A 27,061-nucleotide genomic window follows, 5' to 3' on the forward strand; every position below is an offset into this window, starting at 1 on the left:
CTAGGTAACAATTAACGGCCAGGGTCAACAAAAAGATCTTTGCTTGCTGGCATAAAGAGGGCAGAGAAGGGGCCAATCAAGCCTCATGAGGAAAGGAATTCCACAGCTTGGCAAAAGACACAGAGAAAGCTCTCTGGTTATTGTCCATCATCTATTCGATGGGCTGTTTATAAATATTTAAATAAATAAAATATAAGCCACAAAATCATCAAATTAAAATCTGATAGCCTTAAGTCAGCCAGAAAGGGGATGTTTAGCTCACAGCAGAATGCTATATTATACTATCCAATACAGGGAATTGTCTGGGTGACAAAAGAAACACACAGATCAATCTACTTCCAGCTCTCATCAGTTCTGCATGACAATGTGCTTCTTCATTGGTCTTCTCTATTCTCCTTCCACTTAATATAATGATACGCACATGCACACATACACACAATTTCTCACATATATACAGACACATAATATGAAATATATTCTTATAGCATTTGTTGTTGTTGTTGTGTACCTTCAAGTTGTTTCCAACTTATGACAACCCTAAAGCAAACCTAGAACAGGATTTTATTGGCAGGTTTCTTTGCCCGGGGGGGGGGGGTTGCCATTGCTATCCCTGAGGCTGAGAGAATGTGACTTGCCCAAGGTAATCCAGTAGGTTTCATGGCTGAGCATGGATTCAAACGCTGTTCTCTCAAATCATAGCCCAATGCTCAAACCACTACACCACACTGGTTCTCTTATAGCAGATACATTTCTAAATATATTTTCTCTTAGAGTACATGTTTTAAAATATATTTTGTCTTAAAGTTAATATTTGGCACATATTTGAGTCAAGAGGTAAAGCTACCATTAGAAAAATGTGAATTATGAATGATAATTGCATTTTGATTTGCATATTAGTCCAGGTGATGTCAATCAGGTAAGTTTTGTTTGAAATGTGGACCAGACAAAATCATTGCACATCCCTTGGTGGAGCTACTGAAAAGTCTCCTTCTTGTATTCCCGCCAAACACATTTCTTGCACTGGGGAACACAAAGGAGAGCTTCACCTGTGGATCTTAATTAAAATCTTGAATAACTCAGGTTTCTTTCCTTTCCTTTTTTTTAAAAAGAAAGCTTATAGTTCAAAAGAAGATGTCTAAAATGAGATGACTGCATGTCTTAAAGATTCAAAAAGAAAAAGACAAAAAAGATGGCCACATTTCATGTGTGTTTGAGATTAGTATTTGTAAACTCAATTAATGATTTTTAGTATTTTGAAGTCAGACTTTGGGAAAGTTACTTTTTTAAGGCTTTGATAATTGTTGCCACTATTTATTAATATAATATATGTCCATCAATGCACATTAAACAATACAAGAGACCATGTCCCTCTCTTGAAAATCTTACAATCTAGGGGAAATAACATAGAAAGGGGAAAGAAGATGAGGGAGGAAGAAAAAAGTTAAGAATATATGGTGGGCGTTTTTATTTTGGGGAAGCAGTAGATTCATGTCAGAGCAGCGTAAATCTACTCAATTGTGGCAGATCTTGGAAAGATTACTATTTTGAATGAGAACTCCCAGACTTCCCCAGTCAATTTTGTTAAATGTCCAAACAATTAACTTACCCAAGCTCTGTAAAAAAAAAAAAAAAAAAGGGGGGGGGGGTTATTGGCTTAAATGCTTCAGTACTGTTTTTTTTAAAGAGATGCTGCTTTTGGGCAACAGGTAGGACTGAGCTGTAATAATATATGCATGCTTATTAGAACATGCATGTAGAATAACTCCTCTGTCTGGCAGTCCTTGCCTTTGTGAGTGAATGTTTTTGTCGATACATTTTAATAAGTGTAAATTAAGCTCTCAGCAGAGAACTGCCACTTCGAGTCTCACATCAGAAACTGCATAAATCATAGCATCACCCAAGAAGTGCAACATTGTCCACCAGCTGTTGTTGCTTGGCATCCACCATGTTCATGCACTTCCTTTTGCAAATTATATTAATTATGTGTAAATAAAAAAAGATGTCAATTAGTCAAGGAAGCAGTGAAGCCTGACACATTTAGGATATGGCTTTCAATTGCTGAACAAGCTGTGCACCTTTAAAATGCACAACAACTTCTCCCTCTCCTTAAAAGATCCTTTAACTTAAACTGATAACTTAAAACATGAGAACAGTTGTCTGGATTTCTTGCACAAGGCACAGTGTGTAACTGGACAGCCTTAAGATTCTCATTGTTAAATGACATTACTTTTAAAAAAAAAATGTCAGTGTGTGAACTGCCACTTGCAACTCAACTCATGAAAATTCCCTGGCTCCCCCCTGAGACACGAGTATGTCATTAGAGCATGCTCATACCTATTAGAGCAGCTATAGCTGTGAAAGAGTAACTATAGTAGGAGAGATTCTGTGCTTGTGAATTCTGGGCTAAATTCTGATTTCAGCAGACCAGCCCTTCTTTCAAGTCAGTCAACTTTCCTTGTGCCAGACAGACCAATGAAAAGATTTGTTGAAAACCACACAAGAAGTTTTGCTCCAGTCCTCCATAATGGGCCTCAAATCATTTGAGTCAGCCAGTTACCATTCTGACTATGATGTTAGAAAAACCAAAAGAGTAATTCACAAAGCACCATGGAGGCTTTTGTTACACAGAACTCTTCATTACACTGGGAGTTATATTTTCAAATAAATATTTTAAACCATTGCTATACTCAGTTGAGACCATTCATAGTGAATCATACTCCTATTGAGGCACAGTGGGTTTTACCAATTACTACAGATTACTGTGCTCTTCTCAAACAATATCCATACCTTGTTGGCTTGTAATTTCTGCCTGGTTTTATTAAATGCATGTGAAACAAACAATTAAAAAGAACTCCTAATTCTGGAGATGATCATATGTTTGGCTTTTAAACTGCAATTAATAATGGAAAATAGCACCTTTGGTGATATTTATCGCACAACATCACCTCCAACTCATTGCTGCTGTGCCTCTGAAGTGTGGTTTGAGGTCACCATTTCATTGATGAGGGAAAGCTGTCAATAAGCTCCCAAATGCACTGTTGTGCCAATACTAGAATCATAGAATCATAGAGTTGGAAGAGACTGCAAGGGCCATCCAGTCCAACCCCCTGCCATGCAGGAAATCACAATCAAAGCATCCCCAACAGATGGCCATCCAGCCTCTATTTGAAGACCTCTAAAGAAGGAGACTCCACTACACTCCAAGGAAGTGTGTTCCACTGTCGAACAGCCCTTACTGTCAGGAAGTTCCTTCTAATGTTGAGCTGGAATCTCTTTTCCTGCAGTTTGCATCCATTGCTTCGGGTCCTAGTCTCTGGAGCAGCAGAAAACAAGCTTGCTCCCTCCTCAATATGACATCCTTTCAAATATTTGAACAGGGCTATCATATCACCTCTTAATCTTCTCTTCTTCAGGCTAAACATCCCCAGCTCCCTGAGTCATTCCTCATAGGGCATGGTTTCCAGACCTTTCACCATTTTAGTTGCCCTCCTCTGGACACGCTCCAGTTTCTCAATGTCCTTTTTTGAATTGTGGTGCCCAGAACTGGACACAATATTCCAGGTGGGGCCTGACCAGAGCAGAATATAGTGGCACTATGACTTCCCTTGATCTAGACACTATACTTCTATTGATGCAGCCTAAAATCGCATTGGCCTTGTTAGCTGCCGCATTGCACTGTTGACTCATGTTCAATTTGTGGTCTACTTGGACTCCTAGATTCCTTTCACATGTAGTTTCATTCAGCCAGGTGTCCTCCATCCTATAGCTGTGCTTTTCGTTTTTCCACCCTAAGTGCAGTACCTTACATTTCTCTGTGTTGAATTTCATTTTGTTAGCTATGGCCCAGTTTTCCAGTCTGTTCAGGTCATTTTGAATCTTGATCCTGTCCTCTGGGGTATTAGCTATTCCCCCTAATTTGGTGTCATCTGCAAATTTGATAAGTATGCCCCCAATTTTGTCCTCCAAGTCATTGATAAAGATGTTGAATAGCACTGGGCCCAGGACAGAGCCCTGTGGGACCCCACTGGTCACTTCTCTCCAGGATGAAAAGGAGCCATTGTTGAGCACCCTTTGGCTTCGGCCAGTCAACCAATTACAAATCCATGTAACAGTTACTTTGTCTAGCCCACATTTTACAAGCTTGTTTGCAAGAATATCATGGGGAACTTTGTCAAAGGTCTTACTGAAGTCATGATATACTACATCCACAGCATTCCCTTCATCTAACAAGTTGGTAATTTTATCAAAAAAAGAGATCAGGTTTGTCTGGCATGATTTCTTTCTCTGAAACCCGTGTTGACTTTTATGACAATTATGGAATTGCTTTCTAGATGTTCACAGACTTTTTGTTTAATTATATGCTCTAGAATCTTTCCTGGTATTGATCAGACTAACTGGACGATAATTGTTGGAATCCTCTTTTTTCCCTTTTTTGAAGATGGGGACAACGTTTGCCCTCCTCCAGTTGGCTGGCACTTCTCCTGTTCTCCAGGACTTCGCAAAGATTATTGCCAATGGCTCTGATATTACATTTGCCAGTTCTTTTGATACCCTTGGATGTAGTATTACTCCTCAGGTGCAATAGGTTCCTTCCTTGGCAGTTCTGACATTTGGCAATCACATGGTACCAGTCTTCTCCTCTACCCCTTCCCCCTCACTCTTCATGAGCAGACTGTTTTTCTTTTCTTTTTCTCATTTTCTTTTCTTTAGTCTTTGTCTTACTAAACCACATTGCCAAAATTGCTAAATTGCATTACAAATAAAAAGTAAAAAACCCAAAGGCATGCTGGCTAGGGCATAGGGCAGGAAGGCGGGGTTAAGGAGGAGTGTGGGAAAGAGTGTGAGCTACTGTCAATGGCGGAAATAACCCGTCACACTACTGTGCAATAAGGAATGCTCCCAAATGATATGTATCAATTTCCTTTTACTAATGTGATTGCAATGAGAACAAGGCTCGTGTAATAATGTCCTCTGTCACAGTAAGCCAGGAAAAAATGACAACTGAGCACAACAGCAATAATTAATTGTTGGATTTACACATCAATTTCCCCTTAGCAATCCATTTTATATTGTAACTTGAGATGAGCTTTTGAACCATCTGCTCAGAGGTAAACAACGCATACGTCCCAATACCTAAAATAAGAGAAAGACAATAGAGCATTGTGACATTTGAAAAGAATACTGTTCGGTCCTGATGGGATTACTTTGAGGTACCACTGAGCTAGGAATTGTAATAGATCTGTTTTTCTCATTTTTCCAGTCAATGAAATAGAGGCACTGGGTGGACAGAATGTCTCTTACTGGCTGTGTTGAGTGATGGTGCCAATGAAACAAACCCAGAATATGGATATTTTTTATTTTATTTTATTTATCAGAATCTCCCCAGCAGCATGTCCAGTGGTCATGGGGGTGGAGAATTCAAGGAGTCATCTAAAACAGAAACTTTTCCAAGCTACAAGCATAGCACATAACATGTTTATTTGCCTTTCTTAAGAACATAATATTAAGCTTTCTAGATCAAGCCAAACTGTAAGGGCCAGTGGCCTAAATCCAAATGTTAGTCCCATCTAAAGTAAATGTATTCAATCAATGGAAATTTAGTAGATCAACTCTTAAATAAATTCCATTGATTGGGACTAACAATTGGATTTAGGTTACTGTCTTCAAGGGTAGCTATGTGAATGCCCTGGAAATTAACATGCAGAACAAGATGGAAATAGCCCTTCCCTGTTGTTTACCCCCAGAAATGTTATGATCAACATTACACATCCTGCAGATAGAAGTTTTAGAGCAATGCACCACATGATTTGAGTTTCTTGTAGAGACACGACTTAAACAAATATTTGTCCATAACGGTTTTCTTCATTAGAAATAACCATTAGCAGCAACTGGTTTCTGTAGCACACAGACAAGTTTCACTGGTTTTGTGCAATAAATTGGGCAATCGAACAATGGCCCTGAAAGCTCTTCAGATGACACCAGAGAAACATCTGACTAAACTGGTTAAAGTTTAGCTTTTGTTTTTAGTGCATTGAATCCTTAAGCATTACAGGAGATTAGACAATGAGAATCATTATGGTCCTAACCAAAGTCACAATTGTATAAAATGCTTCTTGTTACACTTAAGGTTTCCACCTTTTGAACTAGGTCCTGTAGTTGTCCCTTTAAGAGCAGTTTAATCTGTAGCAATTAGCAGCTGATAATGTTTATCTCCCTTTCATGTAGAACTTCACCTGCTGATTTCTGCAGAGCAAACTTCATTAATGGCATGGAATTGGCCAGAACAGTCTTTACACATAATTTTTAAAAAGATGATACAGATTTCAAGATGATACAGAAAAACTGTGGTCAGGCTCCGAAAATATATTAGTAGCCGTTGGAACAGGATTAAGACACTGAGAGACTGTTCAACCCCCTTGCCATTGTTCTGATCTAAATTGTTCCTGCTCCAGAGTTGCTATTTGACTCACTGGGCAAAGGTTACTTACAGTATTTTCTTAAGTGTGTGTGTGTGTATGGGGGGGTAGTACTAGCTTTGGGATGACAATTTGGATCAGAAAAATAGTCCAGAATGAAAAAATTAAGTCCTCCTCCTCCACTGTAAATGTTGCGAATCGGCACTGAACAGTTACTACTTTTTTCCCTTTAAACACTGTTAATACTGATGAATCTTGGTAAATAACAAACCTAGATTAACACACCTTTAGTCAAGTAAATACCGTTAAATTTCATTGCTTCCTAGGCCTGTTGCATATCCAGAAAGTGCAGTTAAATGATTGTGAACAGATTCAGATAAACTGCTATGACTTCTGATTAAAAAGTGCTTAAGTGCCGGTGAAAGTTAATGGCCCTTGGAGGACTAAAATCCTTAGTTGGCTCTCCTCAAAACTATTTATCCCAGTGTGGTGACAACAAAGCCAACAGGATTTCTCTACAGCATAATTGCTTTGTGAATTGTGATAAAAACACACTGGGGGGAATCTCTAAGGATCTGCAGCACAGACTTTTTCTAGCTACCTGGCTTATTTTAGCCCAGCTACACATCCATTTCTCATGCACATACACACACATGCTTTTTGAGATCAGAAGTGGCAGCACTTGCTCCAGTTCCCAATCCGCTCCAACTGCATGCCATGTGTAATAAAACAAGGAGGGTAGTGTACAGGGCCTTTTCAATCATGGCACCCCTTTCCAAAAAGCACCCAGCCCTGCAGTTGGGCATTTAAAGGTCTTGTTTGGAGAGGCATTTCTAATTGATGAGCCTGACTTTTCTTTTATGATTTTAACACCATTTCTGTTCTTTTTACATATTAGCCTGCTTCTGTGGGGTTTGTTTGTTGGTGAACTGTCATGGGCTTGTGTTTTGCTTTGTGTGTGTGCTTTCAAGTCTCCTGTTAAAGTTGCCTGTCAACTTTTGTTTTGTTGGTGTTGTGTGCTTTTAAGTCATTTCCAACTTATGGTGACCCTAAAGTGATCCTAAAGTATCATTTTTTTCTTCAAAGGAGGTTTGCCATTGCCATCCTCTGAGGCTGAGAGAATTTGACTTGCCCTTGAACAACCAATGGATTTCCAGGGCTGTGCTGGGATTTGAACCCTGTTTCCAAAGTCCCAGTCCCCTGCCAAACCACTACACTACACTGGCTCTCAAAACTCTCAAAATGTAACTTTAAAAAAACCATTTATTATTATAAATAATAATAAAACACACATACACCTCCTTCTTAAGATGAAGTCTTGGGTCCCCTTGCTTAAAATTCTCAGTGGGGTTTACTTCTGAGCATAGAGGCAGATGTAGGGCCTGGCTAATTGTGTTTTAGAATGCTTAGAGTGAATTTCTCTGGGATTCATTTTGCAAAACTCCAACTAGCATTTGAGAAAGTCAGAAATGCACAGTAACAGTGTTTCCCCCTTCACGGGAGAAGCTGGCCCTCCCAGTCTCCCTCTTTCTCCAAGCTCTTTGGTAATTCTTGTCTCTCAGGCTTGAAATCCTCCCCAGAGGAGGGGGGGCCTGGCAATCCATTGGGCCAGTTCCAACCGGAGAAGACAAGGGATCCCCACTGCCTGTGGCCACAAAGGCTTCCTCAGTGTCTAAAGAGCTGGCCGGCATGTGCGCTGCACCATCCCTGCCGGGTTGCTTCCACCTTTGCCTTGAAACACACTGAGAAGAGAGGTTCATTTTTTCCCCCTTCTTCCCTCCTGAAGCTGGTGATGGATTTATTTCCTTAACAAAAAAGACAGAGAGTTTACAGTTCGGCTTTCACAAATGCATCTGATAGTTGTATAATCCCAGCAGGACAGGAAGATCTCACCCGCCGGGCCATTCTTCCCCCCCTCCATCCCCCCAACTACCCCTTTCTGAGGCCTCAGACAGTCCTCAAACAACAACTGTCTGCAAGGCCCAGCTAATCCCTCACAGGTGACCTCAAGGCAGCCGACGCCTCTCTCTAAACTCTTGCATTCCAGCGCAGGGCTTAACCCCTCATGCTCTGCTGCGGAAGCACCCTTCACTTTGCGAGTTGAAAGAACCAAAGAAGTGGGGGGGGGGGAGGTGGTGGTTTCTCCAGGTCAGGCTAGGCTGCCTGCCTGAGCAACATGGTGTTTTCTGAATCCTTCCTTCCACCTCTTTTGGTCAGAGGTTAAAAGCCTAATGTATTATTATAAAGCCCAAAAGAAAAAAAGACTAGCATTCTTCCCTATAAATCATTCTAACGATCTCAGCACATGTGGGAGCCAGACTGTGCTGAAGCCTCCTCCGCTAGGGCCGCTGCTTCTGTATCCTCCACGCTTTATTTACTTGCTGTTAACTGCAGACTCCATGTTCAACTATCTGATAATGAGACACACTTCCCCCCTCCAAGAAGCGACACCTATTTGCCTTCCATGGGAAGGATGTGACACTCTTCTGGCCATGGAGAACGTCCCAGTGGTACAAACAGTGCACAGCTCAGCGCATGCAGCTTGAAGCCCGAGACAAGCGCAATTTTTCCTGAAGCCACAGGTTAGTGCTTGGTGAGGTTGGTGTCTCTCAGGGGCTCACTGGGTGCAACGTGGAAAGAAAAGTACTGAACTATTACACATTTTTTCTTTCAGAATTGCAGTTTCAGAGAAATTTCATTCCAATCAAACAAAGGGTCAAGCCACAACCTCTGTTAAACACTTAGGCCTGAATCCTACTGGCAGACCTAACTTGTGTTGACCCAATAGATCAGTTGTTAAAAGGTGAGTTAACACTGAAATAAAACTCATGAATTTAATGAGTTTAGAGGGGACTATCAACAGAATTCATACCATATTGTACTACAACAAAAACAACTACTACTACTTCTTTCTTTATTTATATCCCGCTTTCCCCCCAAACTGAGACTCAGCTAAATAGCTGTGTTCCTTACTCACAAGTAAGCATTTGCAGCCCCAATCTGGAATCAACAGTGTACATCTGGAGGAGATTTAAACCTTCACTCCGGCTTTTCTTTTAATAGTTAAAAAACAGAGTGGTGCGAAGACGTTTAAAGGGGGGGGGGGATAAATTGTGTTAATATAATTTTAAAAAAACACTGGAGGGGTTTTTAAATACAGATATACTTAGGCACACATTCTGATCTGGATTGGGGCAGTATGCACTTGTTGCAGAGCAAAGAAAAGTGTTATCTTTATTGCACCATACATTTTTAACATACAGTACTGTATAGTCTGTCTCCAAGCTATTTTGTCTTTGGGTGTTCCCAGATAGATGGCTCCTAGTACTAACAGTCAAAAGACACTTTGTAAACCCTTTATTTTTTTCCTACTTAACAAGCTTTGAAAGGGAGAGAGGAGAAGAAATGAGACAAAAACATAATGGTTACACATGGAAGGAAAAAAAGCATCCAAATTCCACATAGAATTCTATGAATGAGAGAGGTCAAAACTGCATGTTAAAGATTCATCTGGAAGCACCTCCCCTGCCCCTGTAATATTCCTGCTCAAGAAAGGGAAATTGCATCTGTGCTCGACAGAAGTGCCTACCATTGGACACAAGGATATTGGGGTCGTGTTGAATATTCAACCCAGTGTACAGTTGATATGAGAAAACCAAATTCTATATTAGGGAGCAGTTCAAAAGGGATTGCAAATACACCACTTAATACTGTAATGTGCCCTTTCCCACACTATAACTGAAAAGAAATCATGGGATCTGTAATTTTAGGGAGGAGCATGTAGAATTCTCAGGAAGAAACCTCTAGTGCCTCACAGAAGTACAAACCCCAGGTTTGCATAGGATACATCTATATTAGTTAAAATGGAATCCTAGTACTATAGTACATAGTACTATAACTGTGTAGTGTGGAAGAGCCTTAGAATTCTATAGCACACTCTTGGAATGATGCTTACGATTCTGGTCACCAAAGCTCAAAAAAGTGGGGAGGGGTGTTGTAGTGCTAGAAAAATATAGTAGTTGGACGTTGAACTGGATCAACTTTCTATGATGGTTTTAAAGGTTAGGGAAAAGTTGAGTAATGAGAGACATGGTAGATGTGCATAAAAATATGTATTGTGTGGACGAAGTGGACAGGGAGACATTATGTGATAGTTAATGCCTGCAAATGTTAAGTGTATGGTGAGAGATTTGGGGCAACTAAAAGGAAATAATAGTCAAACTTTGGAATTCTCCACTTTAGGTCCTAATAGTGATCCCCCAACTTGACTGGCTTTTAAAAATGATCAGCCAAATTCATGACCATCAATGGTTACTAGTTCTACTGGCTATATAATATCTCTGTTTTCAGTGACAATGAGCCATTGCTAGGCTACATGAGAGGGAGAGTGCTGTTGCACTCATGTCCCATTTCTGGATTAGCTCTTGGTCTGTTGGAGATGTGTGGTCCAGTGTTTGTGGGAGAAGTGCTTGGTCCCACCATTCACTGATTTAACCATAGCAAACACCTTCTGGGAGGCTTCAATCCCAGAGTGACATTGAAAAACCCTACAGGTTGCTGCTTTTGTTGTTTATAAATTGATATAAAATATGTTTGAAGCAAATTTATTTATTTATCTATTTCTTTAATTTATACCCCCACTTTCCTCCTGACATGTCAACCAAGATAGGTTCTGATAGGCGCAAGTTTAAAGCTTGGTGTATCTCACTTCTTGTGTTAGTTAGCTAGGAGTGCTATGAAGTCCAGGGGGGCATGTATGACCTTAGAACCTCCCATTTAAAAGAAAAAGGCAGGGTGGTGGTGGTGGTGGAGGAAAATTGTGCTTTCAGAAGCCTCCAGAGACACATTCTTAGCTAAAATAAGGAAAGGCCAGCAGGAGTACTTTTCACAAGAACAGAAATGACTTCAAAGGTTGCCACAAAGAGGAGGGTGAAGGCTTGTCCTCTGCTGCCTCAGAGGGTGGCACTAGGTCTAATGGATTTAAGGTACAGGAGGGTAGATTTTGATTGAACATTAGAAAGAAATTCTTGACAGTGAGAGTGGTTCAGCAATGGAACCAATTGCCTAGAGAGGTGGTGAGGTGTCCCTCTCTGAATGCCTTCAAAAGAAACTGGAGAGCTAGCTGGAGATCCTGCATTGAGCAGGAGGTTGGGCTACATCAACAGGCGTATCAAGGGATGTAATAGTCAGTGACGTCACTAGGGGGGTGGGTGGAGTGCGGGCCACACCAGGTAACACCATAAGGGGAGGTGACACCACTGCTCCTCAAACACCTACCTTTTGGCAGAAAAGGACTGTGGCATTCATCTGCTTCTCTTTAAAGTGCTTTAAGAGATGGTAACGGTGGGGTCAAGCTCAGCGGGAAGGGAAAGGAGAGACCCCAAACATTTTTAAAATTAAAATTTCAAATTTCAAAGTTTAATTTTTTTAGAATTTTTTTTAATTTTCAATTTTTTAATTCTTTTTCAATTTTCTTTAAAAGCATCACATTTTCACTATGTATATATAAATAATACATTTAGGTTGTACATATGATACTGTAATTTGAAGGTATTTTAATTCTGCTAGTTGTTTATGTCACAACCATTAACATTACATTCAGTGGTATATGGGAATTAAGATTTATGGGTATCATTAGTGCAAAAAAAGCATTACTAAGGATTCTGTATGGAGTGGTATAAGAAGATGTCAGTGGAGGAAAGTGACACCATGAATGTGTGACACCAACCCTAGCAATGCCACTGGTAATAGTATCACTCTCTTTAGCTTTGATCAGACCTCACCTGGAGTACTGTGTCTAGTTCTGGGTAGCATAGTTCAAAAAAGATATTTACAAGCTGGAACATGTTCAGAGGAGGGTGACCAAGATGGTAAGAGGTCTGGAAACCAACTCCTTTGGGAAATGGCTTAGGGGACTGGGAATATTCAGCTTGGAGAAGAGAAAACTGAGAGTTGATATGAAAACAATTTAAAATTATTTGAATGGATACCATGTTGAAGATGGAACTTGCTCCAGAGACTTTGAATCACATGAACCAATGCATTCAAATTGCAAGAAAGGAGATTATGCCTAAACATTAGGAAGAACTTCCTGACAGTAAGTGCTGTTTCACAGTGGAATAGATGCCTCAGAGGGGGGGTTGATTGTCCTTCTTTGGAGGTCTTTAAACAGAGGTTGGATGACTATGTCTCAGGAGTACTCAGACAGTGTGTCCTGCCTGGCAGGGGTTGGACTAGATGGTCTTTGTGGTCCCTCCCAACCTATAATTCTATAATCCTTTTTTAAAAAGAAAAACAGAGAGAGAAGGAAAGAAAGAAAGAAAGAAAGAAAGAAGGAAGTGGACTTGGCCACAGAAGTGTTCTGAAGTCTTGTCCAGCAATGTTGCAAGTAATTGCATCATTGCTTGCCCTGGGAGTGTGGTAATCTTTTGCAGACTCTGGTTTACATGAAAATATGACTATTCAGAAGCATAGTGCTCTTGATGCGGCCTGTGGTACTGCATTAATAGTTTGTCACTGGGAGTACAGCGTTATTTTATTGGATGGGAGACTCCTGTTGCAGGTCCCTCTACATGTTTTCATCAGCGTTCCAGCCTACCTCTGTGCTTTTAACTTTAGGGAGACCTCAGGAACAAAATTATTTGTAGTGCAAATAACCTCACTCCAACAGGTACGAGAAGATAAAACTGGACCACCAACTGACCGATCAATAATGAGTGTTTAATACCTGTGCTGAGATTTTTCTACAGAATGACAACAGCTGTGGAGAACAAAGACCTCTTCTCTCTCCCTTTCTCTCCCTCCGTTCCCCCGCCTTTTGTAGGAGCGATGCCAAACTCTGGAGAGATCAAAGTACAAGCAGTGTCCAGAGATGATCCCATACAATACAGTTGAGGAAAAAGAACAAAAATGGAAAGATTGTCTTAGCCTTGTTAACTTACAGCTAGGAGGCCACATGCTATGCAAGCTGTAATATGCCCCCTAGTGGTACTAAGAATAACCCATATGTCTGACAATTTTAAGAGAACTGGAGAGAGAGGGGGGAAAAAAGTTGAAAGCATTAGCCCCCCTCCCCTCTTTTATAGAAGGTGTGTTGGTCTGTAGATTCAAAGGGATTCAAAGTGCCTGCAAGTGTTATCTGGAGAGGATGGAACATACATTCTCAACCTCGCTACTGGAGTTTACTAAATGTGCATTTTGTGGAGAACAGATGTGCATGTTATTCCTTCTATTTCTAGTGTTCAGGCATGAATGCCAATGCTGATGTAGCCAAAAAGGCACCACCCACATACTAGAAGGAGTTGTCAGCAGACCTGAAGGAACTCCAGAGTTTGCAGAAATATATGTTTTTAAAAGAAAACAGAACCAAATAGGGCAAATCTCCAAAAACAGTCCCTAAAGAACTGAGCATGTATACTAGCTGTAGGATGGTGGCTGTGATTTGGCTGGGGTGGGGTGGATAGTACAGAAGAGGGCATGGCTCAGTTTTGAGCCTTCCTTGAATCTCCTTCAGATTATTTCTAATCCAAGGCAACCCTTGGCATGCCACACCAGTTTTACCACTGTAAAACATGGAGTAAGGGGGCATGACAGCAAGGTTTAATGGCATGAAGCCATTATGGTTTTGGCCATATGGACTGGGAGCTACAAGTTTGTTAGTTTGTTTTTTAAATCCCCTCATGTGTGCATGTGTTCTTATCTAGAAAGTATATTTTAGTTATATTGGCGGGATACAGACCACCCCTTTGGGGCAGCCTGAACCTGCCCCTTTCCCCGACGGATCGCCCCAATCCGCCGCTTCTCCAGACCTCAGGGAAGTGGCAAAATGCCACTTCCCTGCAGCCTGGAAAGGGGTGTCCTTGGGGCTTCATGCCCCAGGGACATCCCGACATCGGTGGGGAAAGAGAGAAAGGGGCTGCTTCGCCCCTTTCTCTTCTGTATCGCTGGCGCGGCGAAAGAAGCTCCATTTCAGAACTCCTTCCAGCACTGCTGAAAGGGCGCCACAAATGCCCTGCAGCGGCGCACACATGTCACACCACGCCTGCGCCATGCCGTTTGGCTGCAGCATGGCCATGACGTAATGGCAGCACCCATGTAGACAGGGCACTGCCATTTTGACGCTGCGATTACATGCTAGGGTTGCGAGGAGTCTGTAAAGGATGCCCCGAGGCAACACTAGCATGTAGCCAGGCTTAGAGATACACAGATGCACATACATTTTCAAAACTTTCATTTCTAATGTGCTTATTTACATTTTAAATACCATTTTATTTCAGCTTTATTTCTGTGCGCGCACACACACCATTTTGGCTGCAGTGAAGACATCCAGATCCTTGCAAATTGTTGCAATGGAAGGCTAGGGATCTGATTTGCAGGAAGCAGCAACAGCAACGGATGTCTGCCAAAACAGGCAGGCACTGGTCCCCCTGGATAACCCCCAAACAGCAGCACTTTTGTACCTTCCATTTGTCTTTGCTAAGGAATGCATAGCTTGCACCTACCCACCCTCCAAAAACACCCCAGTCAGAGGCAAAAACTATAGGTTGTGCACATGTGTGTACATGCTTCAGGCTGGAAAGCAGGGGAAAATGGTGGTTTAAAAAATAGCAAAATCATTAACATGCCCCCTGCCCATCCCTGTTGCAAGGTCAAAGCTGAAACTAAACCAGGGTGCAAACCATGCATAAAAGTACCAAAAATATATCCTGGGTTACAGGGGGAAAACAGGGTAAAAAGAGATCCCTTTTACCCCAGGTTTAATCCCTAAGAGCAGAAATAAATTGGGTTTAATTCACAATTCAGAGAACGTCATGTGTCAACAAAGAACTGGAAATGAGGTTGAAAGGCATTTTCAGCCCTCTGTATATTGGACCTGAGTTGCTGTCAACTGCCCAGACATCATATATAGCCTAGCTGCAGGGGCATAGCTATGCTTCTGTTTACTCATCCAACCTTAATCTGGTGAAGTATGTACTCTCATTCCAGAAAGGAGAAGCACATGGGCCTCCAGAGAAATGTTTAAAAGCAAAAAGAGTTTCCTAATCTCACAGTGCGAGCTGCATTGCTTGGCTGCCACTGCTGCACTGTAACAAATTTGGAAGACGTGCATGCACATGCTGATGGATATTACCAAATATGAGCAATAGAGATACTGGGCTGATCAGGGGTCCTCTCACATTATACAGTTATAGCCCTATGGTTTTACTTTAACTGCCTTGGCACGATCCTATGGCATCTTTGGCTTTGCCATTTAAGAGAGGGGTATGTAGAGTTCTCAGAGCCTGCATGGTGTAGTGATCTGAGCATTGGGCTCTGGCAACCAGGGTTCAAATCCTGGCTCGGTCATGTTAGCCCATTGGGTGACCTCAGGCAAGTCATAATCTGTAAGCCTCAGAGGATGGTAAACTTGCAAAGAAAACCCCATGATAGGTTTGTCTTAGAGCATACCTGCACAAATTGGCAGGAGGTAGGGTCAAAAATAAAATAGGCTAAACTTCTTCGGACTGCAGATAGGTTTTTAGAGGCTCACTTTCCAAGTAATTGAATAATGAATGAATATACTATTTTAACCATAATTAATTATTATTAACATTAATTCTGTCCTCCTCCTCTGCCAGGTCCTCTCTTCAGGAGAAGGCTGAGCGGCAGAGAAGCCTTTGTGGAGTATTTGCCCAGCCTCCTCCTCCTCAGGTGCCTTTAAGTCCTCACGGGCCGCCTGAAATCCTTTGGTGGGATGCATGTTGTGGAAGTCTACATTAGGCATACAACAACAACAATAATGTAGAGTTCTCAGCCAGAGAGTCCAAAGCCCCACAAATGGCAAACACCAGGACCCCATAGGCAGCCATAGCAATTAAAGTGCAATCATCATGGACATGGACATGGGCATGGACAGGGGTAGCGTGTCCCTGTTGGTGCTCTTAGACATCTCAGCGGCTTTTGATACCATTGACCATGGTATCCTTCTGGAACGCCTGAGGGAGTTGGGTATCGGGGGCACTGCACTCCAGTGGTTCCGTTCCTACCTCTCGGGTAGACTCCAGATGGTGCAGCTGGGGGACGTGTGCTCCAATAAGAGGGTGCTTACATCTGGTGTCCCTCAAGGAGCCATTCTGTCCCTCATGCTATTCAACATTTACATGAAACCGCTGGGAGAGATCATCCGGAGACACGGGGCGAGGTGTTATCAGTACGCTGATGACACCCAAATATGTTTCTCTGTGTCTCCGACTGATGCAGTAATCAAGGATGGCATCTCTCCTCTAAATGCCTGTCTGGAGTCAGTAATGGGCTGGATGGGGGGAAACAGACTCAGTTTGAATCCAGAGAAAACGGAAGTGCTCGTGATAGGTTCCCCGGGCCTGGGGAAGGATATTTGTCCACCTGTCCTGAACGGGGTCACACTCCCCTTGAAGGACTCCGTTCGCAGTCTGGGGGTGCTTCTGGACTCATCGCTCCACCTTACATCTCAGGTGGATGCGACGGTCAGGAGCACCTGTTATCAGCTTCGGCTGATACGCCAGCTGCGACCCTACCTGGGCCGAGGGGACCTTGAAACGGTGGTACATGCTCTGGTGACCTCTCGGTTGGATTTCTGTAATGCGCTCTACATGGGGCAATCCTTGTACCATACTCGGAAGCTACAACTGGTTCAGAACATGGCAGCAAGACTGGTCACTGGATCCTCCAGGACCAGCCACATAACACCTGTCTTGAAAGATCTACATTGGCTGCCTATTCGCTTCCGGGCGCAATACAAGGTGTTGGTTATAACCTATAAAGCCCTAAATCGCTTGGGCCCAGGGTACTTGGAGGACCGCCTCTCCCCATACAATCCGCCCCGTGCTCTCAGATCAGCCGGGAAGCAACTGTTGAGTATTCCAGACACAAAATATGCTGCAACTGCTCAGAGGGCGTATTCTATCTCGGCCCCGCAGCTCTGGAACTCTCTTCCCGGCGAGCTCCGCTCAGTCACCTCCCTTGACCAATTTAGGAAGAGGTTAAAAACCTTCCTCTTCGAACAAGCCTTTCCCCAGACATTGTAACATCTGTTATCTCCCCACTGCACACGCACTTTTGAGTCAGCTAGTCTATATGTTTTAGCTTGTATTTTTTAACCTTGTTTTAATTGTTTTTATATTGATGTATTGATTGATTGTTGTTACAATTTGTATATTGTATACAACCATGTTACCTGCTTTGATCTACCCAGGAAAAGCGGGCTACAAATAAATGATTTTTATTATTATTATTATTATTATTATTATTATTATTATTATGTAAATTTGTTGTGTGAAAGGGCCTCCAGACTTGGCAGGGCAGGTTCCAACATGTACGAAACTTCAGAAATTTATGCAGGCACAAAGACATGAGCCTAAATCTTATTATTGGTTCAGGGACGTAGCCAGGATTTTAGGAAGGGGGGGGTCCAGACTAAGTGCCACCATTATAATGGGGCTTGGGTGTGGCAGGGCAGCAGCACACATCATTCATTTTTCTAATGGAAGGGGGGTCCAGCTATGTCCCTGAACAATGTAATGCTTATGTCAGAGTTATTATTATACAGCGCGCCTGCGCATACGCGGGCGCGCCATACGCAGCCCTGAGTATATGCGCTCAAGCCGCAGGGCATGCACGGGGCGGAAGGGGTGGCACGTCCCATTCAATTGAATGGGCGTGCACGCCTGTTGCGCCGCGCGCGCTCCCGTGCCGCCGCGCATGAGCCCCATTGTTTCCAATGGGGCTCGAGCATAGGCGGAATTCGCTTTACGCGGCGGGATCCGGAATGGATCCCCCACGTAAGGCAAGGACGGACTGTATATTAAAACGTAAAACTAACTTAGCCTCTCATTGACCAGTTGACAAACCAGTATATTTTATTACACTATAGATTTACACTTTTATTGTAATTGTGAGTACAGTAATAAAAGACTTCAAAAGATTAAAATATAATTCTTCCACTACAAATAATTTTATTTCTATATGCCAATTTGACAATTTTCACTTCTTTTCCTATAATGAAGTTGTGATACATTTAATGTGCTTACCTCTTTTAGTTTGCTGTCAGAACTTATTTTCTTTCTGATCACAAACACATCCATCTTGAACACTCAATATAAAAACTGTTAAACTATTTTAATATCACATCGCTCAGAAAAACATACGATGTGGTTATGCAACAAACGTGGCAGGTCAGGAATAATGCACTGGATATCATTAAAACATAAACAAGACAGTCCAACAGGCCAAGGGATGAAGAGGGGAAAGATGTGTGTCCTCCAGTGGAATTCCTGGCTGCAGTGTGTGTTTGTACCATACAGTTCCCAGAATTCCCTAGCACTGAGCCAGCCAGGGCAGTCTCAAAGCAGTCTCAAAGTAGATTATTGCTGCAGGTTGGCTTAATAAAGTTACTGCAAATGTATGGGTTTTGGAATTTGTCATGTAAGACCCACAAGGTAAAATTTGTTGTAGTGGTTTGAGTGTTGGACTATGACTCTGAAGTCTGGAGACCAGGGTTTGATTTCCACCTCAGCCATGAAACCCAGTGTGTGACCTTGGGGAGTAAGTCACACTCTCTCAGCTTCAGAGGAAGGCAATGGCACAGCTCTTCTGAACAAATCTTGCCAAGAAAACCCCAGGATAGGTTCATTTTAGGGTTGCCATAAGTTGGAAAGGGCTTGAAGGCACACAACAACAACAACCACCCAGATCACAATGCACTGTAATGGAACTATATTCTGTTTTAACTTTAGCAGTGGCAACACTGTGAGCTACTACATTGTAGAAATAATGCAGTTTGACACCACTTTTAACTTCCAGGGCTACTAAAAAAAAACAACCCCAAACCCCTGGGATTTGTAGTTTTGTGAGGCACCAGTACTCTTTTAGAAAGGAAAAAAAATGCTTGTAAAAATACAAATCCCAGGATTCCACAGAATTGAGCAACAACACTTAAAGTGGTGTCAAAGGGTATTATATCAACAGTGTAGATTCCCCCATGCTATAGAATTGTGGGCTTTGCAGTTTGGTGAGGGGCATTTGGAAAGCTCAGCCAGAGATAGAGAGATGGTGGAGGTCACTGAACTACAACACCCATAATCCCACAGCACGTTGCCATGTCAATCACTCTACAACAGCCTAGTATGATAAAGTACTCAAGTTGCAGAGTTGGAGTGGAAGCCAGACTCCTATGGAAACGAAAGGGAAAGAGCTTGCTTTGTCTTTCCCCCTTTCCCTCTCCGAGCTCCGTGGTTTTAATGGAGAGGAGGAGGGGGGGAGGAAGGAGCTTGAATGCCCCCAGGCCTGAAGGGGGGGGACCAGACCCCCCAAACCCCCCCTCTAGCTACGTCCTTGATTGGTTCCAACTAGAGTAGATTCACTGAATCAATGGGATTTAACTACATGTTGATTGGTGATTTGATGGGCCTACTCTAGTTGGGACTAAACACTAAGGATTCAGACCATGGTGTTAACTTGCTTATCCCAGTCCTCCCTTCTTCCATCAGCAGTGCATTAGTTCCCCTCCCTTCACAATTACCACTCAGGGGTGCTAAAAAGAAGGGTGGTTCTACACCAGCAACAGAAATGAAGAATCAAAGAATGAGGAGATGACTATACACAAGTGTATACAGTAGGCTCCTCCCATCCACAGGGGTTGGTTTTTCCCCTCCACCATGGATGAGAAAAAACAAGGGAACTCAAGCACATATCAGTCAATGGGCAGCAACTTTTGCATGTCTGCATCAAGGCACTCATATCAATGCACCCATAGGCATGCACTGCCGTTGACTACTATGATGTGGTGTGATCCTTGGGAGCTCTATGGATGGATAACCCATTGATACAGTAGGCTCACTGTCCATTTCTGTGCACTATGAAATAATTGTCTTGAAAGGTACACAGGCCCCATACAGACAGGCCAAAATAAAGCTGCTTCGGGTCACTTTTGCAGGTACATTGTTTAAATGATGCATACGTCCTAAGAGTCCGGAAGCTGCACAAAAGCTGCGCTCCAGTCCTTAGGACTGGATAGTGGCTTTGGATGGCTTCCGGGCTCTTAGGATACATGCATCATTTAAATAGCATACCTTCAAAGTGACCTGAAGCAGCTTTATTTTGGCCTATCTGTATGGGGCCCCAGTTCCCCTAGCCTGCAATTCTCTATAGCATTTCAAAAAAGAGAGAAGGTATACACCAGACCCCAAAAGGTAAGCATGTGATCCCCCCCCCCCAGTTATCTCACATTCTTATTCCTGTAGCAAGATGGGAGTATAGAATATGAAAAGAAGCAAAAGCTCTGAGGAAAAGAAGGAGTAAGGCAGATTTTAAAAACCAGCAGAGCTCAGCCCATTTCAAATAAAAGAAACCTGTTTATTTTTAAGATCATATACAGAGTTGAAAATTTATTTCTGGGTTTTGTCAGTTGGTGGTGTTTTCTTTCCTTCCAATCAAAATGACAGCGGGAGACTTTGTGACTAATTTTGGTTGATTGGCAATCAAAAGGTTGGCAAGGATTCCACTTTCTTACAGAGTGCAAGGTCTGAATGAGCTAAGATCCTTCTGAAAGCATTGTGCTCTATAAATGCAAGAGAAGGGTAGAAAAACAGAGTACTGCCTATTAGGACTCACTGAAAGCCCTACCATTAGGCAGAGTGAGTCAGCTGCCCCCAGAGGGTGAGAAATGCAGAGTGGATATAACTGTGTGACAGACACACAACCTACCCTGTGCCCCTTAAACTAGACTCCTATCTAGAGATGCAGTAGGTGATAAGACAGTCTTTTTGTTCCCAGACCAGAACCCTGGTGGCGCAGTAGTTAAATGCCTGTACTGCAGCTACTAACTCAAAAAACCATAAGGTTGAGAGTTCAATACCAGCGAAAGGGTTCAAGCTTGACTCAGGCTTGCATCCTTCTGAGGTCGCTAAAATGAGTACCCAGATTGTTGGGGCAATTAGCTTACAGTTGTAAACCACTTAGATACTGTTAGTTCAGTATGAAGTAGTATATAAATGAAGCTGTTTGTTTGTTTTTGTTCTTGTATACCCTCCAACTGTCCTGTGTTGTCAGGGACAGTCTCAATCTTCTAGCATCCCACTTTTTCACCTGCTTTCAACATGTCCCAGTTTCTTTCTCCTCCTTCCATTTCCCCCCTTTGTCCTCAACTTACTTCAGTAGCTGCAAACTGTGTTTAAAATGCAAAAGTATTTTATGCTCAACATGGGGGAAAGGGGAATAGGAAGAGATAAAATCTTGCCCTTCCCAGCTGACTCACTCTGTTCAGGAATAGCTCAGGAAAAAAACAAAATGTTGAAGAATCTCCTATCTTGTGTGTTCTTCCTCATTAATAACACTTGCCATCATGACCACACTCTGAAGTTGCTTGGCCACATATATCCCAGTTTCATCTATGAAATGTTGGAGGATATGGTTCCTGGTTATTTTTTTAAACCCTGGCTGTACATGGTTGGTGTCATAAACTGGCAGCTGCTTAGAGGGGATAATGTAGAGGAAAATCCTAGTTTTCATTACTGCAGTACTTTAGCAGCTTCAGTCTGTCATCCTCTTACTGCTTAGGGGTCTACAAGATGCCCAGGCAAATATAATGGAAGGAAGATGTTTGCACCTTCTCAAATTTGTTTAGTTCTGTATATGGAAAACAATGATTTCTTGAATTTCTAAAAACAAAAATGTTAAAAGGTGAGGGGAAATAAACTATTAAATATTATTCTCTCCATACTGCAAATGTGACAAACTTGAGAAATATGATAAACCTTGGAAATGTTACTGTGCTGGCTGGGGGATTCTGGGAGTTGTAATTCTTTTAAAAAGTAAGTAACTTTCCAAGCTCTCTTTTAGGCTTATATTGAAGTATAGGGAGGGCTGAGAGATGGACTTATAACCACCTTGTAAATTGATCATTTTTTCTCCATTTATCAGACTGAAGGGTTGGGGATGAGCATGAGAAAGAGTAGCTTATGACAACCTTCTAGCATAGTGCAGTATTATTACAATATTTCAAAGTGGAAGTGTATTGTGACAACCCTATAACGTTAACCAATGTTAATCTTTCCATATAGCAGATGGGAAGGCTGAGGTCAAGAGACAGTAGCATACAACAACTAGATATTGTAGTCCAGATGAGTCTAGTAAAACTGCCCTTAAATTGAAATTGTTTTGAACCGATTTTATCTGTATTGATCTGCCCTGAGATGCTTTATATAGAATAGGATATAAGCAGGCAGGCATCCTGTTCAGTAGTTAAAAGATTGTCAACCAGATGTATAAACTCATAACTTTGGGGATTCACATGGTTGTTAATGATCTAATATGACCCCAAAACCTACCTTTCCAGCTAGTCATAACAGAAGGATTTCCAGGCAATACAGACTGGACTGCTGGGAATGACATCTGCTGCCCTCCTGGTCACTGTGTGCATTGAGATAAGCAGTTCCAACAGGACCCCAAGGGATCTCTTCAGCTGCCTGTTCTCAACATGCCCTGTGGGCAGGAGAGCACTGCTGATGTAATTTCATTGATCTGCTGTGCCTGAGAAATCCTTCTATTGGGGCACATCCTGGAAGAAACAGTAGGTTTGGAAGGGGGTAGCATTGTTAGACGTAGCTAGGATGACAGAAGTCTGTTGGTGTAGTTACATCTGATGATGCAGGATTTTGACCAAAATAAAATTGCTAACAAAAAGATTTGTACAAACATCTTTCTTCAACTCAGCTTAGGCACTTGAATCTTTTCTCTTTTAATTGTTGAATTCACTTCTTTCTTTCTCACTCTCTCCCTCTTTCATTAAGTTCTAGCTAAATATCTCCTTCCCCCCGTTTCATCATCTTTCTCAATCTTCCCACTCCCACTACTCTAAGCTACAATCATCATCTCCCTCATTCCCTAGTTCTTCTCTAACTTTCTTGTCCCCTGTCTTTTCTATCCATACTTGGTTAAACCTTCTCCTCTACCTCTCTTGTGTTCTTGCCATTTCTCCACTCCCCCACCCACGATTCTTAGCCAAAGATCTTTTCCTCTCCTTCTCTTTCTCTTTCTTTCTCCTTCTCACCCCTCCCCACATCTCCTAGTTCTATTTGACCTCTCCCTCCTTCCCCCACATCTTTCTTTCATCTTCTTTCTCCTTCTAGCTCTACAATTCTCCTGGCTATATTTGTCTTCCCAGTCTTTCCCTTTCCCTTTCTCTTTTTTCTTCTTCCACTTCTACGTGTGCTCACCATCTTCCATTTCCTTTCTTTGCCTCCTCCCTTAAATTGATGAATTAAATATGTTACATTCCCCACATTTTGAAGTAGTAAATCCCATTAATCTCAATAGGTTTTACCTCTGGAAACATATAGTAGGGTGGGATGGGATGGGATGGGATGGACCACACCACATCCTGTTGGTCTCTCTTGTCCCCTTGGTCTGTTGTTGTTATTAGATTGTCCCGTTGCTCTAGAATTATTGTGAATATGGTTATGTATCATCACCATCATCAATCAATCATCATCATTGCACTCTCACACAACCCAAAATATGTGGTGATTATTGTTAGTTATGATTATTTTAACAAGGGGATAGGATTCCACAACCTAAATGTAAAAATTAAAAATAAAAAGTGCCAGTGAGGGGCACTTATTAATGGGTGTACCCAATTAAAAACCAAGTTTAGGGATCTTTCTTTCTGCTTTAAAAACTTTCTATAGTTTGCCTACAGTTCCCCCACATTTGAAAAACAGAGCTAGGGAAAGTTTGCATTTAGGCCACAACTTCCATACGTTGTTATAAAAAATAGTGCCTGTGAAAGTGTCAGAAAAAACCTAGGAAATGTTTGCATTTTTCTATTCAAAGGAGAGCTTGGAAAACTTTTGTTAATTGAACTATATGTCCCATGTGTTACAGAAATCAGTGCTTTACAAAATTGTTAAAATGAGAGCTGGGGGAAAGCTCTTCTCTCCTGTTCAACACAAGGCTTAGAAAACTTAATTTTCAACTAGAAAAATACTGTCATGTGTTAGAATCAGTGGGTTTTTTTAATATGTTAATAACCTGCTCTAAGCAACTATGGTTGATACATAAATTCATGACATCATCAGGGGCCATCCCTAGGTCTCAGGTTTTGGCCCTGAAATTTCAGGGCCTAGGATGTTCCTGACCTGGCAACTCTATTTTAAAGTAGTCATAGTGCCTTGCCAAGCTACAGTTGCTATGATTCTGTTGACAAAGTCATCGTGACAATTAAAATAGTACAAAACTGACTTATTTATAGTGTAGATAGGCCTTCTGTGTCATTTTAAAATGAACTTCAGTTCAGAGCAGGGCATGTGTGCCCTTTTGACTTTTTGCTTCAGGTGCAAAAATGCCTCAGGGTGTCACTGTCAACAGTCTGCTACTGATCAAGTTTATGACCTTCTTGGAACTACGGGAAAGGTTTTACCATAATGAAAGAGAAATTGCACATAGAGGAAAAGGCTTCATGGCTATAAATGGGAGCCTCAGCATACAGGAAGTGGATTTGCATCTTACCAGTGGTAATGGTCTTGAAGATTTTGAGTGACTGAGAGGGAGAGAGTGTATCAGTGGGGATTATAGCACTCTAGCCTTCCCCAGTCTCATTCCCTCCATCCTGGTTAAGGGTGATGGGAGTTCAATACTGTACATCTGGAGGATGCAAGCTTGCAGTGAAGATTGCAGCAGTTTAGAAATATGGGCCAAGGTCCTCAGGCATCAGACATAGCTGTGATGGAACTCTGTCATCATAACTACCAGTACATTTGCTGATGCCACCCAGCAAAAACCTACATCTGACAGTGCCCCAAACCAGTAGCGTTACTGCGAAGGTGTGGGCGGTGCAGTCCACACCAGGTAACACCCTGGAAGGGGGGTGACAACCGATCACCCCCCCCTCACACCACCACCACCCCCGCTCCCATCCATGCATCACTTCGTCCTCATGCATTGCTCCATCTCCTCATTCATGCACCACTCAATTCTTCTGTGCATGCCACATTAAGCGCCACAGGCACACGGCACTTCATACCTTCCAAGCCAGTCCGTCCCCCCTGCATGTGCTGCTTCATCCTCCTTGTGTGCATGCTGTGTCCTCAGGCCGGCTTGGGGAGAGAAAGCGCGTGCCTTGCCTGGAAGCCCCCTCCCCCCATCCTGGAAGTCCTGCCCCACACACTGGTTGTCACCTGGTGCAGGAACACCACTGGCCTAAACAAGAGGTTTCTGAGGTTCCACAGATGAGGGTGCTGGGAAATGATGACTGCAGTACTCTCCTGGTCATGGAATGGATAGACCCATGATCCTGCTGCAGCTGCTTGTGTCAATGTGCCCCATGACTAGGAAAAACCACAGTTATCATTTCCCAGCACCCCAATCTGAAGCACCTCAGAAGCTCTTCAGATGGGGCACTACCAGGCCTTAGAGGTAAGTTTTGGGATCATATTCAATCATTAATGATCATAAATATGAATTCCAAAATTTACAAGATCACAATTTTGGGGGGACTGCAACTCCCAGAACTACCAGACAGCCTGTAGAGGGATACCAGCAATATTATATGCTTCTTGGGTCAGTCTCTCAAGGGCCATAGGGTTACATCCTGAAAGTATTTAATTCTGTCCAGTTTTATGGGAATCAGCTTGCCAGTGTGAAGCATTCCTCATGAGAAGAAATCGCACATATCTCCCAACAGTTTCCTGACAGATTTGAGGAGAAAGTGCTTTCTCCTTAACATAGAAAGCCTTCTGGTGTAAAAAGAAAATTCACAAGGACTAGGGTAGTTGAATAGACTTGTCATAGATATCAGTTCCTTTCAGAAGAAGGGCCAGAAATAAATGGATATTACCTTTGAGGTCCTGCTCTGTATTTAGTGTGTGTAGAAAAAAGGAATAAATTCATTATCAGGTCCTTTTTAAAATATAGAAGCTCAGAGGAGAAAATGGAGAAAAGACTAAATGTGCCATTTAAGGGAGCATGGGGATGCACTTCTCCAATTTCAGAACATGTGTTATAGCTTTTCTTTGTTGTTGTTTTTGCTAGGGCCACCCTATATATAAAAGGGAAGCCCAATGCCAAGTTTTTTTTATCTCCTATATCATGGTTCATATTACCCCTATTCCCAAAGTCTCTACATTGTACGTTGCCTTACTCCTGCTACACGTGAATCGGTGCCATTGGTGGGGATGGGAAAATAGTGTGATGATACCAGTACACTTATTTATTATCATTAAATTGATAAATAGAGCTAATGTGGAACAGTGATTTATGAATTGCACTAGGACTATGGGAGACCATGGATTAAATGTTGAGAAGGGGGAGAAGAGCTACAGATAATTTAGTATATCTTTATTTTTGATGTGTTGTTGTCTGTGGACTAGAAATGTTATACGAAATGGGACCAGAGCTCATGGTCAGCTGAGAAAATAGACATTTATCTGTGACATTTGTCTTGTCTCTACAGACAGGAATAAATTAAGAGTTAAGAATAAGAATAGAAATGAACAGTATGTGTTGCTTAATGCTCCTTCATATCATAGTTCCTTTCAATTTCCCTGTAAGAGATGCTCAAGATGGTGTGAATCTATCTATCTATCTATCTATCTATCTATCTATCTATCTATCTATCTATCTATCTATCTATC

At 42.1% G+C, this 27,061-nt stretch overlaps 1 protein-coding gene across 19 annotated transcripts in view; it reads left to right on the forward strand.

Moving 5' to 3' along the window:
• The window catches only part of LOC121927857, a 171,525-nt gene that overhangs the window by 70,940 nt on the left and 73,524 nt on the right, over nucleotides 1-27,061 (forward strand). For 9 of the 19 annotated variants that reach the window (XR_006103349.1, XR_006103350.1, XR_006103355.1 and 6 more), the window contains exons 3-4: nucleotides 8,859-8,998; nucleotides 9,091-9,219. The exons of the other annotated variants lie outside the window; for them this stretch is intronic. The gene's annotated coding sequence lies outside the window, so the exon portion shown is untranslated. The remainder of the gene's footprint in view (nucleotides 1-8,858; nucleotides 8,999-9,090; nucleotides 9,220-27,061) is intronic. 19 annotated transcript variants of the gene reach the window in all.

This window comes from Sceloporus undulatus, chromosome 4 (assembly GCF_019175285.1).
Source record: "Sceloporus undulatus isolate JIND9_A2432 ecotype Alabama chromosome 4, SceUnd_v1.1, whole genome shotgun sequence".
Taxonomy (NCBI): Eukaryota; Metazoa; Chordata; class Lepidosauria; order Squamata; family Phrynosomatidae; genus Sceloporus; species Sceloporus undulatus.